The sequence below is a fragment of the Lissotriton helveticus genome, chromosome 6 (assembly GCF_964261635.1).
Source record: "Lissotriton helveticus chromosome 6, aLisHel1.1, whole genome shotgun sequence".
NCBI classification, from domain to species: domain Eukaryota; kingdom Metazoa; phylum Chordata; class Amphibia; order Caudata; family Salamandridae; genus Lissotriton; species Lissotriton helveticus.
The window spans coordinates 1,531,227,466-1,531,245,600 of record NC_136067.1 but is presented as its reverse complement, the minus strand read 5'-3'; positions in this window follow the sequence as shown (position 1 = coordinate 1,531,245,600).

Below are 18,135 nucleotides of genomic sequence, written 5' to 3'. Positions count from 1 at the left end.
GCAGAGCCGCGACTTGGGCCTCTCTCCACACTTTCGCGAAGCACTACTGCTTGGATACCGAGGTGAGGAGGGATGGCCACTTCGCGCGTTCTGTCCTCCAAGATTTCCTGGTGTAGCAGAGTGGACTCCCTCCTCCGGGAGTGGGGACTGCTGTGGGACTCTATTCACAAGGTGAGGAATCCACAAGGCAGATGTATCTATCAGAAGAACAAGTTACTTACCTTCGGTAACGCTTTTTCTGGTAGATACAGTATCTGCCTGTGGATTCCTCACTGACCCGCCCGCCTCCCCGTCGTCCACTCTGCTATACCTGGTTTTATTGTTTGTATATATTTTGGGTTTTGATACCTTTGCTATGCACTGTGTGCTATTTTGGTTTGTATGTACTGTGTACATTGTATATATGTATATTTCCTATCATTGGTCCGTCCGTGTGCCTCGAAGGCACGGAAAAAAGGGCAGAACTGATGTCATCACGCTGACGTAGGCCTAATAAGGGGTCGGTGACGTCAGACGGAGTCGCACGCGATGCCGCGTTCCTATGACGTCGTCCACGCCGGCGTGCTACAAAGAAAAAATTCCGAACGTTGCTGACGCAAGGGGGATATTCACAAGGTGAGGAATCCACAGGCAGATACTGTATCTACCAGAAAAAGCGTTACCGAAGGTAAGTAACTTGTTCATTTCACCCACTTGCCAGTGCTCTACCTCTAAACATGTTGCTCATCAGTGCTAACGCAAAGCACTATTCCTCACTCAGTCGACCACACCGTATGCCCCTGCATTGCCACTGCTTGGCATGCCGGAAGGCCACGTATCTACCACCCTCAGAGAACTAACACCGTGGCATGCGGCGGGCTTACACAGGCTGACCTGTACAACAACGGATCACTATGGAAGAACGGCTAGCACTGTACTCCCAACCAGCCAGTTCCTACTGCATGTCTTCTTTATTGATTTTCTAACTCAATCCTGGGGTGAGTACAACAAGAACCTCCGCAACATTTAGTTATGCAATACCTAGACATATTTGATGCGGGTGGACATTAGACCCAATGGATTGCCAGCGCTCTGCACATATTCACAACACTGCTTCTTGCAGCACTGCGCGATCACTGGGACACGGAGCTTGGACGCGCCTGTGCGGACGGTGATTGGCAGGCTATGTTGTTATACCCTTCCTTGGTGTCACATAATGCTCCTTTTAAATGGATCCAATCCTACATTCTCCATCGAGCTTACTTGCCTCCCGGTAAAATCAACTGATATTTTCACTGTACTAACGCTACCTGCCCCCACAGTATGACCTTAGGTGTGGGCATAGTTCACATGCTCTGGTCTTGTCCCTACTTTGCTACATACTGGCATGCTATCACAACACACTTAGCACCCTGCACAGGAACTGTCCTCCCTTATACCTGGAAGGTCTGCCTTCTGGGACTTTACTGGCACACAAAAAAGCACAAAGCGGTAATGCAGTTCACTGACCTTTTCCTCCTGCTGAAACGCTTCATTACACGAAAATGGAAAGCGGCGAATCCACCTGTGGCCTCTGCATGGGTACTTTCTATGGTGGCATGAGCTCAGGCTAAGAGTACATTGCTGCACAGAGAAGAGGTGAAGGGTCTCCACAAATACCCCAGCTCAGAGATGCAGGATACCCTCCAGGAGAAGTTCTGCGATGGGATCCCGGCCACTCCATCCAACCCCCAAACATATGTGCAGAACGTATCCTTCTCCTCTCCTTCCCCACTCTTTTTTGTCTCTCCTCTATTCACCCCCACTACCCCTTGCTGGCTCTGTGACATTTGTGTTCTGCTACCTCATTACCCCTAAAGAGTGCATCTACTGTTGCAGATTTTCTACTTTCTTACCTTCCTTATGTTTTTCACACAGTTCAGTTATTGTTCACAACCGCTTTCTCCTTTTGATGTCCTTTATTTTTATATTGACTTCTTCTTCAATGTGAATGCCCTCAAGAGAGAAACGTTCCTTGCCTCCTCAATTGTTGTCACCATTGATTTCTCTTCCTGTTTCCATACATAGGTGGCACACACATGTGGACTGCATTATTTCATAGAGCTGTACTGGTTTAGTTTTCAATTCTATTGAGCATATGTTTTGTACACTGATTGTACTATGTTGTATCAATCACATTATACCGTTTATGTACTTAAAGAAAAAGCCAATAAAAAATTATTTAAAAATAATTGAGTGAACAATCCACTTTTTGCGGGGTTTTCCAGAGCAAAGAAGGCAATGCAGAAGAGAACTCTGTCGAGGTTGACAGACTCTGCTGTAAGATCTGCTATGCACTGGCCAAGGAGCAGGCTCTGGAGAGTCAGAGAGTCTATTTCCCCTGGGCTAAGCCTGCTACCGCTGTGTGGACACGTGGAGTGCTTGTTCTTGATAGCTGACAGGCTGTGGCATTGGCATCAGTGCATATGTTCACGAAGCATTAGTGCCTTGACAGCCCGTCTCACTCGGTCCTGCAAGACCTTTGGTGAATCCATTTCACAGACCCTCTACCTAGGGAGTTACTGCTTTGGTATCTATTCCAAGGTGAGGAATCAGCAGTTAGAAGTATTTATCTTAACAGCAAGTTACTTACCTTGCATAACACACTGTCAGGTGGTTAATCTACTTAACCACAGATTCCTCACCACCCTCCCACCTCTGCTTTCTGTAAAGTGGCTTCTCTTTAGCATCTAAAATGGTCCCAAATTAGTATGCAGCACACTGCTACCAACAGTTGTTCATGCTGTAGATCTGAGGGAGCTAAAAGGTAGAAGACAGTACACTGACGTCAACACACTTGAGCTCTGGGGTAGTGATTTGAAGCTCCTACGAAACATGCAAAGGATGAAGAAGCAAGAGGAGGAGATGTAGTTGTCCAGGATGATTCCTAGGTTTCTAACGTGGTCAGTTGGGGTTGGAGTAGTACGAGTTCGGTTAGCCACCAGGAGGCATCTCACGGGAGACCTTTTGTTGCCGAAGTACAGTACCTCTGTCTTTTCTGTGTTGAGCTTCAGGCACTTGGATGGCAGGCTTCGGCCAATCCTGGATCTCAGGATCTTGAACTTGTATCTGAAACAAGAAAAGTTCAAGATGCTCACTCTTGCGCAGGTTCTTCAAGCGCTGTTGGTAGAAGACTGGATGGTGTCGATCGACTTGCAGGATGCTTATTTCCACATCCCTATCCTGAAGTCGCACAGGAAGTATCTCCGTTTTACGATGGGTTCGCAACACTACCAGTTTGCGGTCCTTCCGTTTGGACTTACTACTGCGCCTCGAGTTTTCACCAAGGTGATGGCAGTGGTGGCAGCACATCTCAGAAGGTCGGGAATTCCTGTATTTCCGTATCTGGACGACTGGCTCATCAAAGCAGAGTCTCCAGAGAAGCTGCTCCTTCATTTGTAAGAGACAACTCAGTTGTTACACAGGTTGGGTTTTTCGATAAATGTACCCAAGTTTCACCTGGTGCCCTCCCAGCGCAACCTGTTCATAGGTGCGGTACTGGACACTACTGTATGTCGTGCATTCCCTCCACCTCAAAGGATTCGCGGCATACAGGAAATGATTCCTTTGTTCTACAATGGAGCGGTCGTTCCAGTCCTGAAGGTTCTTCGCCTGCTCGGTCTGATGGCTTCTTGCATTCTGTTGGTCAACCATGCACGCTGGCACATGAGTGTACTCCAGTGGTGCCTCCGCAGGCAGTGGTATCAGCACAACGGAGATCTCAGGGAGTCAGTGAGGATCTCCAGAGAAACTGCAGCGGATCTGTCTTGGTGGAGCGTGGAAGGCAATCTGTCGCAAGGAAAGCCTTTTCAACTTCCTCAATCGGTGGCCATGGTAATAACGGATGCATCTACTCTCGGGTGGAGTGCTCATCTGGGAGGCCTGGAGGTCAAGGGTCTTTGGTCTCCAGAGGAAAGGTTGCTTCACATCAACCTTCTGGAATTGCGGGCGATACGTTTGGCACTCAAGGCCTTCCTCCCTTCCCTTCGCGGTCAGTCGGTTCAGGTCCTGACGGACAACACGACCGCGATGTGGTACATCAACAAGCATGGAGGGGTAGGGTCGCAGTGTCTCTGCAGAGAGGCTCTGCGTCTCTGGTCCTGGGTTCAGGATCATCGGATTTGTCTGATGGCAAATCATCTGGCCGGAGTTCTGAACGTTCATGCAGACGTTCTCAGTCGGCAGTTCTCTGCCGACCACGAGTGGAGGCTTCACCCGGAGGTGGTTCACGACATCTTTCAGATGTGGGGGTCTTCTCAGGTGGACCTGTTTGCCACTCGCGAGAATGCTCACTGCCTGTCATTCTGCAGTCTCCAGTATCAGATGCAAGGAGCCTTGGGGGACGCGTTTCAGTTGAGTTGGGGAAGACAACTCCTTTACGCGTTTCCTCCCATACCTTTGATTCCTCGGGTTCTGAGGAAGATTCGCCAGGACCGGGCCCAAGTCATATTGGTCGCCCCGGACTGGCCAAGAAGGGTGTGGTATACAGATCTTCTCCACCTCTCCTCTCACCCGCCGCTCCGTCTCCCTCTCAGGGCAGACCTCCTCTCTCAGATGGAGGGGCAGGTTCTACACCCCCACCTCCAGACATTACACCTTCATGTCTGGAGATTGAACGGGGCAACCTGAACTCTTTTTCTCTCCCTCACGATGTGGTGGATGTCATTCTTTCGGCCAGGCGTGACTCCACCAAGTTCATCTATTTGTATAGATGGTCTAAATTTGTTGTTTGGTGTAGGGAGAAGGCTGTTGATCCTTTGAGGGCTCATTTATCTGATATTTTACAGTTTGCTCTCTCTTTGGCGCAGCAAGGTTTTGCTGTTGCCACAATCAAAGGTTACCTTTCGGCGTTATCGGCATTTCTTTGCTTGCCGGATCAGCCGTCTCTTTTTAAATCTCCAGTGGTTTTGAGGTTTCTGAAGGGCCTCACTAATAAGTTCCCTCCTTCTCCATTTATCGTTCCTCAATGGGACTTAAATCTTGTTTTAACTTTCTTGATGGGTTCTCCCTTCGAACCCTTACACAAGTGTCCCTTGAGGCTTTTGTCTTTCAAGACGGTCTTCTTAGTAGCAATCACCTCGGCAAGGAGGGTGAGTGAGCTTCAAGCTCTTAGTTCTAAGCCCCCGTTCCTGACCATTCATGCTGAACGAATGGTTCTTAGGACCAGGGCTGCATTTCTGCCTAAGGTGGTAACTCCCTTCCATCTAGGACAGTCCATTACCCTTCCTACCTTCTTTCCTCCCCCTCACCCTTCCAAGGAGGAAGAGAGACTGCACCGTCTGGACCCTAAGAGGGCGGTGTCTTTTTATCTGGACAGAACTAAAGACTTCCGGATGGATGACCAGCTGTTTGTTGGTTTTGCTGGCTGTCGGAAGGGCAGAGCGGTGCACAAGCGCACACTTTCCAGGTGGATAATCCTGTGCATCAAGATTTGCTACTCCCTGGCAGGTAAGGACCCTCCTGAGGGTATAAGAGCTCATTCTACCAGAGCAAGTGCTGCTACTTCTGCATTGTCTAGAGGTGCACCTGATGAGGATATTTGCAGAGCCGCGACTTGGGCCTCTCTCCACACTTTCGCGAAGCACTACTGCTTGGATACCGAGGTGAGGAGGGATGGCCACTTCGCGCGTTCTGTCCTCCAAGATTTCCTGGTGTAGCAGAGTGGACTCCCTCCTCCGGGAGTGGGGACTGCTGTGGGACTCTATTCACAAGGTGAGGAATCCACAAGGCAGATGTATCTATCAGAAGAACAAGTTACTTACCTTCGGTAACGCTTTTTCTGGTAGATACAGTATCTGCCTGTGGATTCCTCACTGACCCGCCCGCCTCCCCGTCGTCCACTCTGCTATACCTGGTTTTATTGTTTGTATATATTTTGGGTTTTGATACCTTTGCTATGCACTGTGTGCTATTTTGGTTTGTATGTACTGTGTACATTGTATATATGTATATTTCCTATCATTGGTCCGTCCGTGTGCCTCGAAGGCACGGAAAAAAGGGCAGAACTGATGTCATCACGCTGACGTAGGCCTAATAAGGGGTCGGTGACGTCAGACGGAGTCGCACGCGATGCCGCGTTCCTATGACGTCGTCCACGCCGGCGTGCTACAAAGAAAAAATTCCGAACGTTGCTGACGCAAGGGGGATATTCACAAGGTGAGGAATCCACAGGCAGATACTGTATCTACCAGAAAAAGCGTTACCGAAGGTAAGTAACTTGTTCATTTCACCCACTTGCCAGTGCTCTACCTCTAAACATGTTGCTCATCAGTGCTAACGCAAAGCACTATTCCTCACTCAGTCGACCACACCGTATGCCCCTGCATTGCCACTGCTTGGCATGCCGGAAGGCCACGTATCTACCACCCTCAGAGAACTAACACCGTGGCATGCGGCGGGCTTACACAGGCTGACCTGTACAACAACGGATCACTATGGAAGAACGGCTAGCACTGTACTCCCAACCAGCCAGTTCCTACTGCATGTCTTCTTTATTGATTTTCTAACTCAATCCTGGGGTGAGTACAACAAGAACCTCCGCAACATTTAGTTATGCAATACCTAGACATATTTGATGCGGGTGGACATTAGACCCAATGGATTGCCAGCGCTCTGCACATATTCACAACACTGCTTCTTGCAGCACTGCGCGATCACTGGGACACGGAGCTTGGACGCGCCTGTGCGGACGGTGATTGGCAGGCTATGTTGTTATACCCTTCCTTGGTGTCACATAATGCTCCTTTTAAATGGATCCAATCCTACATTCTCCATCGAGCTTACTTGCCTCCCGGTAAAATCAACTGATATTTTCACTGTACTAACGCTACCTGCCCCCACAGTATGACCTTAGGTGTGGGCATAGTTCACATGCTCTGGTCTTGTCCCTACTTTGCTACATACTGGCATGCTATCACAACACACTTAGCACCCTGCACAGGAACTGTCCTCCCTTATACCTGGAAGGTCTGCCTTCTGGGACTTTACTGGCACACAAAAAAGCACAAAGCGGTAATGCAGTTCACTGACCTTTTCCTCCTGCTGAAACGCTTCATTACACGAAAATGGAAAGCGGCGATTCCACCTGTGGCCTCTGCATGGGTACTTTCTATGGTGGCATGAGCTCAGGCTAAGAGTACATTGCTGCACAGAGAAGAGGTGAAGGGTCTCCACAAATACCCCAGCTCAGAGATGCAGGATACCCTCCAGGAGAAGTTCTGCGATGGGATCCCGGCCACTCCATCCAACCCCCAAACATATGTGCAGAACGTATCCTTCTCCTCTCCTTCCCCACTCTTTTTTGTCTCTCCTCTATTCACCCCCACTACCCCTTGCTGGCTCTGTGACATTTGTGTTCTGCTACCTCATTACCCCTAAAGAGTGCATCTACTGTTGCAGATTTTCTACTTTCTTACCTTCCTTATGTTTTTCACACAGTTCAGTTATTGTTCACAACCGCTTTCTCCTTTTGATGTCCTTTATTTTTATATTGACTTCTTCTTCAATGTGAATGCCCTCAAGAGAGAAACGTTCCTTGCCTCCTCAATTGTTGTCACCATTGATTTCTCTTCCTGTTTCCATACATAGGTGGCACACACATGTGGACTGCATTATTTCATAGAGCTGTACTGGTTTAGTTTTCAATTCTATTGAGCATATGTTTTGTACACTGATTGTACTATGTTGTATCAATCACATTATACCGTTTATGTACTTAAAGAAAAAGCCAATAAAAAATTATTTAAAAATAATTGAGTGAACAATCCACTTTTTGCGGGGTTTTCCAGAGCAAAGAAGGCAATGCAGAAGAGAACTCTGTCGAGGTTGACAGACTCTGCTGTAAGATCTGCTATGCACTGGCCAAGGAGCAGGCTCTGGAGAGTCAGAGAGTCTATTTCCCCTGGGCTAAGCCTGCTACCGCTGTGTGGACACGTGGAGTGCTTGTTCTTGATAGCTGACAGGCTGTGGCATTGGCATCAGTGCATATGTTCACGAAGCATTAGTGCCTTGACAGCCCGTCTCACTCGGTCCTGCAAGACCTTTGGTGAATCCATTTCACAGACCCTCTACCTAGGGAGTTACTGCTTTGGTATCTATTCCAAGGTGAGGAATCAGCAGTTAGAAGTATTTATCTTAACAGCAAGTTACTTACCTTGCATAACACACTGTCAGGTGGTTAATCTACTTAACCACAGATTCCTCACCACCCTCCCACCTCTGCTTTCTGTAAAGTGGCTTCTCTTTAGCATCTAAAATGGTCCCAAATTAGTATGCAGCACACTGCTACCAACAGTTGTTCATGCTGTAGATCTGAGGGAGCTAAAAGGTAGAAGACAGTACACTGACGTCAACACACTTGAGCTCTGGGGTAGTGATTTGAAGCTCCTACGAAACATGCAAAGGATGAAGAAGCAAGAGGAGGAGATGTAGTTGTCCAGGATGATTCCTAGGTTTCTAACGTGGTCAGTTGGGGTTGGAGTAGTACGAGTTCGGTTAGCCACCAGGAGGCATCTCACGGGAGACCTTTTGTTGCCGAAGTACAGTACCTCTGTCTTTTCTGTGTTGAGCTTCAGGCACTTGTCCTACATCCTGTTTGCGATGTTTGTCATGCAGCATCGTATAAAGCAGGAGTGAAATGCCCCTTCTCTTACCTGGCAGCGAAGACATGGAATGAACTTCCCCTACAACTCCGGACCTCCCCATCCCTGCTGGAGTTCCATAAGGCACTGAAACCCTGGCTATTAGGCTATGCACGTGGATATCGGACCCTGCCAGTGCCTAGATACCCTCACGGGTGACAAGCTGCGCTCTACAAATCAACTAATTGATAGCCTGTGGGGTGGGAACACCTCAATTAAGCAATCTACTGCCCTCTGCCTCCAAGCTGTGCTGCAGCTTCACAGTAATAGCATCAAATCAACCAACCATAGCTAGTGCAATATAATAAAATTATCAAGAGCCTTCCTTTTTTGATTCTTAATTCACCTGCTCTGTCCTGTATCTTCTCCATACCTCGTGCATCACCATTCTTGCTTTCTAGAACACTTGTTATTCTAATCTTAAGTGAATGTATAGAAGCTGAAATTATCCAGCCTAGATCTTTAGTTCACAAGTTCCCTGCTAATCCCTCTGTAGAATAACTTGTTCTCCCATTTAGGAGTGGAGTGAAGTAGAGTGTCTCAAGTGTCTAGACAAAGATCCCTTCTCTGGGGGGTTGGCTCGCCACGAATAGCGCTTTCAACACTCCGTTTATGAAGGGGGCACACTAGTACGTAATGTAAAGGAATACTACAACACCGTCCAGGTCAGCGTCGTCAGTGAGTGGGAATATGCCCCATCGGACAACCCAGCATTCCGACTGTACTGAATGATGTTGGGCAAGAGAGGCTGTGTCCATGTCCTCTATGGCAGTAGTTTGTCGACTGATATACTGCTAGTGACTACCACAGTGGTTTCTATCTGGCATAGACTGCTGCGAGAAATGGGATGGGAAAAAAGACTGATCCCAAAGACCCCTTTGTGGCTGGGGACTAAATTGGGCCTGGTCAACACATTACAGGGGTTCTGGAAATGGACACAATCCCACCCAAAATTACAGGGTTCAAACCATGCCATGACTGCAGGAAGCACAGGTCAACCACGGACCCACATGGAAGTGTTTCTTTGCTGTCTGGGCTTGGCCCATGACTGTAAGTTGTGCAATAAGTGTATTTTCATGCACCTGAAGGCGATGTGAGACCAGGAGGTGAATCTGTATGTTGCTGAACACAAAAAGAAGCAGAGACTCCAAGTTCTGCTCCTGATCAATGTCACAGACCTGGTCCCGAACCCTTTCCTGCTACTACTCAACTTCAGACTCGATGTTCTCCGGTAAGTCTAAGCGCAAGCACAAGAAAGTGAAACAGGACTCAGCCCAATCTCGTCACTCCAACTGTAAAGAGAAAGTGCAAGGGTGTCACAACATCAGCCATACCCTATCAAAGTGTTTGAAATGTTTCCTCCACCGGTCTTGACGCTCTCCGAATTTCCTAGGTTGTTGTGGCTCCCGCAGGCGATTGAGGCCTTCAAGGAAAGCTGGCTGCAGGTTTTTGGTGCACTTCTGGCTCCTTCTTGTATGCCTTCAGGCTTCACGGAACTGCAGGCGCCCACAGCCAGGTTACTGTCGGTGGGTCCACCCCTGGCATAGTCTGCCCTTGGGATCTGTTACTGGGCCTGTAAGAACTCTGGTAGAGGCTTCTACTCTCCCAGAGATCCACACCAGTCCCTGCTAGTTCTTGTTTTTAATATAGGAAGGTCACTACTTATATGAATATAACTGATTTGCTATCCCATAGGGATGTAATGTGAATCCCCCCTGTAGGAAGGAAGGATCCTTCTAGCATGGTTACCCCCACTTTTTGCCTGGTGTCAGTGTGGTTTTTACTTAGTCGGCTGGGATCCTGCTAATCAGGTCCCCAGCAACTGTGCTTTGTAGCCTAAATTGATGTGGTAAGTATTTTGGTACCTCCACAATTGGCTACTGGTGTACCCTTGTAAGTCCCTAGTATATGGTACTAAGGTACCAAGAACCCAGGGTCTCCCCTGGGCTGCAGCATGTATTGTGCCACCCATGGGAATCCACTTAAACTGTGACTACAGGCCTACCACTGCAACCTATGTCAGTTGGGTGCTTAGACCTCTCATGACAAATATAAATGTCCTTATATCTGAGGTCACTGCACTTAAAACCTATAAGTCACCCCTGTGGCAGGTTCTGTAGTCCTTAGGGCAGGGTGCTCGGTTATAAGTGTGAGGGTGACCCTGCATGAGCAGGACACACCTACAAACCCCGGAGTCAATTATCTAGGCTTTATAAGTGCGGTCAGCCATTTTAATACAAATAGTGGACATTAGTCATTACGAGATGTCTAACTTTATAGTGGCTGCATTGAACCCGGTCATGTTTGGTATCACATATTTTGGAATCATACCCCAACACAGATTCCAGTGTCAGAAGTATGATTCCATGTACTGGGGGCTCCTTTGGGGACCCCCCTGTACTCCTGGTAGCTGCCTTTCAGGGTCTGCAAGCAAGCTACTGCTGCCGACCACAGATCTGATTCTTCCCTCCTGCTGCTGAGCCAAGCTCAAGCAGGGGAGGGTAGAACAATAGGTTTCCTGTAACAGGGAGGTGTGCCCACCTCTCAGACAGGACTTAGTGTATTGGGATGGGGTGGGGGTGCTTGCCAGCACCACCAAACTGCTTTGAAGGGCACATTTGGTGCCCTCCTTGGATACTCCAGTTTGAACCAGTTCAGGGAACCCTTGCCTCCCGCTCTGGTGCAAAACTGGACAAAGGACAAGGGAGTATCCTCCCCTCTGTCCAGCCCCTCCTCTTGGAGGATCTCCGGAGATTTTCCAACCATTTGCTTAGGATACTTGAGGGCTTATCTGTGGGTGGGTTTATAGAATCGTCATGGGGTAGGACTCAACCCTGAAACTACATAGCTCTTCAATCGTCTGGACACCTGGACTTCGTTGGACCCAGACTGCACCAAGGAAGACTCCTGCTGCTCCAGGTCTTGCTGTTCTTTAAATATTCTTTGTCGTCTGTGTCTGTGCTTCTTCCAGGTTCTTCAAAAGACCGGTTATCATCAAGGACACCTGAAGAAATTTCCTGTGGAGTGAAGGTGTCACTCCCCTGCATCTGCAGGCACCGCAACAAAGCTGTCTGGCATGCTGCTCCTGTTGTCCTGCGGACCTCCCGGGGTTCACCATCACAGGTGGAGGTGGTTCTGCAAATCCCTTGAGGCCTGACCTGTCCTTTCTGCAATTTTGAGGCCAGTATCTCTCGTTGGAACCAATGGACCAAACAAGTGTGCACCATGTCGATTTGCCGTGGCCAAGGCTTGTCGGCTCTGCACTCCAGAGATTTTCAGGCCACATGCTGATCCAGCCTCCAGCACCTCTTCCCTCCAAGATCAGTATCCTCAACACATCCTCTCACCGTGTGCCTTCAGCTTTGGTGAGCTGCTCGAAATCCTCTTGTGACTCCTGTGCCTTTGGCATGTGGGTCCTCCTGAGGATCTTCTACTGTTTTAGTGGGCTCCCCTGCATGCTCAGGCCTCCTCTGACTCTCCTGCTTTTTGTGACTACCTAGGACCATGTCATACTGGCAGCAATCAAACGAATATGCACCTCCGTGGGGTTACAAAATGATGGTGTTGCCACAGACCTCACTTTATGCTCTTATGAGATGACCACTGGAAGTGATCGGACAAGGTGCACTCGGTGGAACAAACAGTAGCAATCCTTCAGCCACAAACATCGGACCTGCAGACCTACCTCGCCGGCCTACTGGACAGGGTCCGCACCTTGGAGGAACGAACTGAGGATGCTGAGGGGCGATCCAGGCAGAACAAAATTTTGGGTGATAGGCAGAACAAAATTTTGGGTGATGGGCCTTCTGAAGGGCACGGAGGGCAATGATGTGGAGTCTTATATAGACACTTAGATTCACAGCTTTCTCCCCGTGGATCTTTCTCTGCGTTCTTCTCTGAGGAGCATGCCCACAGGGTCCCCACACAGCAGCCCCCACCAAGCACCCCATCCAACCCACTGGTTACACTCTTAATGAACTACCGATTCGGAAACGTTGTCCTGAAGGAAGAGGGTTGACAATGTTCGGATGACTGTGTTGCCGAGCTACGCACTAGCTGTCCAGTGCCAATGACACACTTTCCTAAAGTTGAAACGCAGGCTTCTGAAACACACCATAGCCAGTACGCACAACTCTTCCCTGCATGCCTTCGCGTCGAGCTCGATGATCAGACTTCTTTTTTCCTGACTCTGCAGATGTTTGGTCGTGGATAGAACAGCAGTGAATGGCTGGTGTGGGGCCCTCCTTGGACACTCACAAACTACCATTGACGAGGACTAAGCGCAGGAAACACACCGGATGAGCAGGTCTGGTGGCCTCTCAGTCACACAGATCCCCCAACTTAGAGTAACTTATCCTACACGTGGCAGCTGCCTTTAGAGATCCTGTGCCATGGTACAGCGCAATGACAAAGATTCTGGATCCTCAGGTGACATTGACTCTCTCACATTTGACATCATTCCCCCAGCACTGATGGGATGCCGGCGGTGACTCCTCAAACGATAGCCTCTGAACAGTTGTGTGTCTGCATATCCATGCCTTGTTCTCATTTGTTTTATTGCTCCTCTGACAGCTTACTTTGAACTACCATCTGTTTTGGGTGTGTGGGGAAGCACCATCCCAGCTGTTTTCTCTTTCCCATCTTGTATTCTGTTTGCGGACCCCGGTAGCTCCCTCTTGTGACCGGTGTACCCAACTTCTGTACTATTGAGGGGGCCTGGGCGGCTGCCCAGACCAGCGCCACACTCGCTGTTCACTATGGGAAGCAATAGATGCTTAACAGATTGCCTCTCTTGCCCACCCTCTAGTCCGGCGGCCCTCCATACCAATTTTCTTTTATTCAACTGGTCTGGGCAGGTACTGTTGTACTCCTGCTCTCAGTGGTGTTCTCTGTTTGTTACCATGTTGTTTTGTTTCTGTATTTTTATTATAATGATACGCACTTGTTCTTCATGCATGCACCTTATAAAACACATGGGTCCATGCCAAGGGAGGCTGGGACCCTCTCACTCTTCACTTCAAGGCTGCCACAAATATTGTCACATGGAATGTGAGAGGAATTTACACTCTCTCTCGGCATTATGCAGTGTATTCTTACCTCCAGCGCAGGCAGGTGCATATAGCTTACATCCAGGAATTCCATATCTAGAACTTAGAATATTCCAGACTACAGAACAGGTGGCGAGGTCAGGTGCTCTTTACCAACTACTCTGCCTATGCTTGGGTAGTATTGATTTGGGTACGGGCAGCTTCACTGCCACCCACACTGTTGTTGACCCGGAGGGTCGGTATGTATTTGTGGAAGGCTGCCTGGATGGTACATGACTACTCTTCAGGACGATTTATGCCCCCACTGTAGCCAGGCTCTCTTTTCTCCACTCCCTAACCACACTCCTAGCCCCCCGGAGCGATATCCCCTGGGTGTTGGGTGGGGGTTTCAACAGTGTTTTGGAAGTGTGGCTTGACTGCTCTTTCCCACCCTTGCCGGCATGGTGGCTACATCCCATGCACTCACTTTTTTTCACTTGGCTACACCATTGGGAACACCTAGAAGTTTGGCGTCACAGCAACCCCCACGCTAAAGTATATTCTCATAACTCCATGCGCAGAAACTCCATGTCTGCATAGACAGATTTGTCTGCACCCGAGACATCATCCTACATGTCACAGATACCGACTACCTCGGCCGCAATTGGACCACAACCCACTCCAATTGCAACTTCGCTGGGAACACATTCCACTGCCCATACCCCCCTGCCGGCTTCAAGCCTCCACACTAGAGGAACCCCCCTTCTGTGCTTCCATCACCATTCAATGTATATATTAGGGGACACTGCATGGGTAATGCACTCAATATGTGCCACCACCTCACCATTGTCTGCACTCGTATAGAGGGTCAACGGTTGAGCCTTGAGGAACTAACCTTCACTTCTGCCGCTGCCCGAGAGTGGTTACTTCAATCCCAGCGTGACCACCTTGCGCTACCAGAACGATTCCGATGTCTTAATTATTCAGAATACACCAAGTGCACACGCACAGATGCTGACTGTCCCAACACTCCTCTGGCCTGGCTGATACAGCAGTAAATGTGCATTGGCCACTAGTAAAACCCTGGCGCCAGATAGCCTATCGGCTGAACTCTACAAAGTGTTTGCCCCACTGTTGGTGCCCCACCTAAAAACACGGTATGATGCTGCTCTTACCGCAGCAGACTTACCACCCACAATCAGCAATGCCCTACTTGTCTCATTACCCAAAACAGGCAGAAACAGACTCAATCTGGAGTCTTACAGACTACTTGCACTGTTGAATACAGACTACAAGATACTTATAAAAATATTGGCTGACCGCTTGGCCCCTTTGGTGCCACAGTTAGTCCATTGTGACCAAAATGGCTTTGTGCCCACTAGGAGTACTTAATTGAACTTCTGACATTTTTGGGGGGTAGTCACTTATGCCCCACTATGACATCCCCACTTGGGGCGCCTGGTCTGGAACTACACAAGTCGTTTGATTCCCTTGAATTGCCCTTTCTATTTGAGGTGTTACAGATAGGGACTTGAAACACGCTTCCTACGACTGGTCAAGTTGTTATATACCAACCCCAAAACTAGGGTACAAATTGGCTGCCACTTTTCAGACCCCATCACAATACAACGCGATACCTGCAAGGGGCGTCCACTACCCCCCCTTCTATTCTCTTTGGCACTCGAACCCCTTGCACACCATCTACGCGCACAGTGCCAACTCAGGATGATCCCCTTAGAGGACGCTAATCATTCTGTCTCGCTTTTTGCGGATGACATGCTCCTCTATCTCAGAGATGTTCGAACAATACCCCCAATTATTGCAAATCTACTCCCCGACTTTGCCACCATCTTTGGACTTAGGGTTAGTTTGACCAAGTCATGCATCTTTCGTTTGAATACACACACTTCGAACCCCATGTACAAGGTAAATGATATTGAACTTGAATCGCACACTGCAACATTTCGCTACTTAGGGATCCGCATATATCATAAACCATAAGACCTTCTAGAAGGCAACTTAGCGCGAGCAGTCTCGGATATAGGGGCACAGATTTCCTTTTGGCCATCACTACCACTGTCAGTAGCGGGACGTGTGACCCTGACAAAAATGGTGGTTCTGCCACGGCTGCTATATTACTTCACTAATCTCCCACTTTTTATACATTGGCCCTTTTTTCCGCTCCCTGGAGTGCATGATGGGTGATCTAATATGGCACAATACGCGTCACAGAGTAGTACTGCTTAAACTTTGCCTCCCAACGGATGGTGTCGGACTTCATGTCCCCAATTTTGAACACCACTACTTGGTTTCCCAACTTCAGTGGGTGTCACGCTGATTTGCTGGCACGAACCTCACTGACACCGCCTCACTTCTCCCCTCCTGGGTCTTAGAGCGTATATTGTCCTGATTTCACCCACTTGCCAGTGCTCCACCTCTAAACATGTTGCTCATCAGTGCTAACGCAAGGCACTATTCCTCACTCAGTCGACCACACCGTATGCCCCTGCATTGCCACTGCTTGGCATGCCGCAAGGCCGCATATCTACCACCCTCAGAGAACTAACACCGTGGCATGCAGCGGGCTTACACAGGGTGACCTGTACAACAACGGATCACTATGAAAGAACGGCTAGCACTGTACTCCCAACCAGCCAGTTCCTACTGCATGTCTCCTTTATTGATTTTCTAACTCATCCTGGGGTGAGTACAACAAGAACCTCCGCAACATTTAGTTATGCAATACCTACACATATTTGGTGCGGGTGGGCATTAGACCCAGTGGTTCGCCAGCGCTCTGCACATATTCACAGCACAGCTCCTTGCCGCACTGCGCGATCACTAGGACACGGACCTTGGACGCGCCTGTACGGACGGTGATTGGCAGGCTATGTGGTTATACCCTTCGTTGGTGTCACATAATGCTCCTTTTAAATGGATCCAATTCTACATTCTCCATCGAGCTTACTTGACTCCCGGTAAAATCAACTGATATTTTCACTGTACTAACGCTACCTGCCCCACAGTATAACCTTAGGTGTGGGCATAGCTCACATGCTCTGGTCTTGTCCCTACTTTGCTACATACTGGCATGCTATCACAACACACTTAGCACCCTGCACAGGAGTTGTCCTCCCTTATACCCAGGAGGTCTGCCTTCTGGGACTTTACTGGCACACAAAAAAGCACAAAGCGGTAATGCAGTTCACTGACCTTTTCCTCCTGCTGAAACGCTTCATTACACGAAAATGGAAAGCGACGAATCCACCTGTGGCCTCCGCGTGGGTACTTTCTATGGTGTCATGAGCTCAGGCTGAGAGTACATTGCTGCACAGAGAAGAGGTGAAGGGTTTCCACAAATACCCCAGCTCAGAGATGCAGGATACCCTCCAGGAGAAGTTCTGCGATGGGATCCCAGCCACTCCATCCAACCCCCAAACATATGTGCAGAACGTATCCTTCTCCTCTCCTTCCCCACTCTTTTTTGTCTCTCCTCTATTCACCCCCACTACCCCTTGCTGGCTCTGTGACATTTGTGTTATGCTACCTCATCACCACAAACGAGTGCATCTATTGTTGCAGATTTTCTCCTTTCTTACCTTCCTTATGTTTTTCACACAGTTCAGGTACTGTTCACAACTGCTCTCTCCTTTTGATGTCCTTTATTTTTATATTGACTTTTTCTTCAATGTGAATGCCCTCAAGAGAGAAACGTTCCTTGCCTCCTCAATTGTTGTCACCATTGATTTCTCTTCCTGTTTCCATACATAGGTGGCACACACATGTGGACTGCATTATTTCATAGAGCTGTACTGGTTTTGTTTTCAATTCTATTGAGCATATGTTTTGTACACTGATTGTACTATGTTGTATCAATCACATTATACCGTTTATGTACTTAAAGAAAAAGCCAATAAAAAATTATTTAAAAATAATTGAGTGAACAATCCACTTTTTGCGGGGTTTTCCAGAGCAAAGAAGGCAATGCAGAAGAGAACTCTGTCGAGGTTGACAGACTCTGCTGTAAGATCTGCTATGCACTGGCCAAGGAGCAGGCTCTGGAAAGTCAGAGAGTCTATTTCCCCAGGGATAAGCCTGCTACCGCTGTGCGGACACGTGGAGTGCTTGTTCTTGATAGCTGACAGGCTGTGGCATTGTCATCAGTGCATATGTTCACGAAGCATTAGTGCCTTGACAGCCCGTCTCACTCGGTCCTGCAAGACTTTTGGTGAATCCATTTCACAGACCCTCTACCTAGGGAGTTACTGCTTTGGTATCTATTCCAAGGTGAGGAATCACCAGTTAGAAATATATATCTTAAAAGCAAGTTACTTACCTTGCATAACACACTGCCAGGTGGTTAATCTACTTAACCGCAGATTCCTCACCACCCTCCCACCTCTGCTTTCTGTAAAGTGGCTTCTCTTTAGCATCTAAAATGGTCCCAAATT